Source organism: Ammodytes marinus (assembly GCF_949987685.1).
Source record: "Ammodytes marinus genome assembly, chromosome: 7".
Taxonomy (NCBI): domain Eukaryota; kingdom Metazoa; phylum Chordata; class Actinopteri; order Uranoscopiformes; family Ammodytidae; genus Ammodytes; species Ammodytes marinus.
In genome coordinates this window covers 3,683,294-3,685,475 of record NC_137211.1, presented here as the reverse complement: position 1 = coordinate 3,685,475, position 2,182 = coordinate 3,683,294, and positions in this window count along the sequence as shown.

Sequence of the window (2,182 nt, the reverse complement as noted above, 5' to 3'; positions counted from 1 at the left end):
TGTGGAATTTAAAAAAAAATATGAATTTATTTTTCCCCCTTTTTTTTATTTTGAATTATAATTTTTTTTTATACATAAAGACTTAAAAAAAAAGGAAGAAAGATGTACTAATATATATTTAGAGAGAAATAAGCCAGTTTATGTCGTCTTATTGGTTTATTTCATTTGTTTTGTATAGAGCGCTTACATAGTTTATTTCTTACGCTATAGCTGAAGCTTTAGGACATATTTAAAATCACATTTAAGCCTTTGTGGAGACGGTGCCTTTCTTTGACATGTTGTGCGGCCACATATTTTGCCCCCTGAAGATTTATATTAAAGTTGCTCTTGGATCAAAATGGCGTCATTCTAGTCTCTGTTTTTTTTTTTTTTTTGGTTTTAATATTTTGGGGCGACTATGGCTCAGTTGGTAGAGCGGGTCGGCTGATGATCAAAGGGTTGGAGGTTCGATCCCCGCCCTGCCACCTGTGTCATGGTTGTTGTGTCCTTGGGCAAGACACTTAACGCACCTTGCCTCGTGTGAATGTCGATAGTTAGCTGTCGGTGTATGAATGTGTGTGTGAATGGTAACGTGGGAAAGGAAAACAGATCTCCCTTGCAAAAGAGTCTTCGGTCTCAATGGGATATACCTGTATAAATAAAGGTTAAAAAAAAAAAAAAATAGTCAGCTGAATATCTTTAAAAGCTATAATGCGTAACTTCGGACACCAGTTTGTTAAACGCTGCCATATACTGAGAAATACAGAGAGAGTGTTGTGGAGCTGATAGGGCTTAATCAACTTTGTGTCGATGATAGATATATAAGTACAGCTCTGGATTTTTTATTTTTTTTTAACCTTTATTTCTACAGGTAAATCCCATTGAGACCGAAGACTCTTTTTCAAGGGAGACCCGTTTTCCTTTCCTACGTTACTATTCACACACACATTCATACACCGATAGCAGCAGGCTAACTATCGACATTCACACGAGGCAAGGTGGGTGAAGTGTCTTGCCCTAGGACACAACAACTATGACATAGGTGGCAGGGCGGGGATCGAACCTCCAACCCTTTGATCATCGGCCGACCCGCTCTACCACCTGAGCCACAGTCGCCCCTAAAAGATTAAGAGACCACTCCAAAAAGTTCAGTGTCTCTCGTTTTACTATTTATAGGCATATGTTTGAGTAGAATGAACATTTTGGTTTTGTACTATAAACTACTGACAACATTTTCTACCAAATTCCAATACATTTTTTTGTCATTATGAGCATTTCTGCTAAGTAATAAAGAGATGAAGATTTAAGAAAAATCCAGACTGGTCTCTCGAAGATGTATATCTTAAAGCTAAAGTATAGTGCGTAACTTCTGCATGTTGCGGAGGAATTCTGAGTAATTACAACAACACTGTCGGTGCATCTACATGAGGTAAAGCCTTCGGTGATGGCACATGGATTTTATACCTTCTGCTGTACGTCCAGGTTTTGTTCTTAGCAGTAGAATCAACAACTGAAACATTTCTTGGGCTCTTCTATTTTTCTGAGCTCCTGCACCAGTGTCAGGGGGGGAGGACACCAGTTTGTAAACGCTGCCGTACTGAGAAATACAGAGAGTTTTGTGGAGCTGATAATAGGCTTAATCAACTTTGTGTCAACTCATTTGGGCGATGGCTTGAATGTAACCGACATTCAGTTATATGAAAAAGTAACGCACTGTAGCTTTAAAGGTGCAGTGTGTAATATGACATCAAGTAAGTTCTAGAAAGTTCTAGAATGCAGCGCTCCCTGGGTAACCCCAACCCTTTCGAATAATAACAGAAGCTACAGTGGCCTTCAAGGACAAGAACAATTCTAAATTTTAAACAATGCACCTGATGACATTCCAACTATGCCACTTCCAAAATGATGGTGACAAGGCCTTGGTCCAAAGTATGTAGAAATATGGACATATATGAGACCCTTTCTAAGGGAAAAAAAAAATAATTCTAAAAAGAAAATTCAGCTATTATGCACTAAATTAAATGTACTTATGGATATTATAATTATTTTCTACAAAATCTGCTAGGAAATAAAACCCAAAATTCTACACACTGCAGGTTTAAAGACGTAAAATAACAAACTAAAAGTCAGCTGTGCTAGTGTGTTGATGGACATGTTGAAAAGTGGTGAGCAGAGCAGAGAAAGTTTGCGGTTGTGTTTGTTG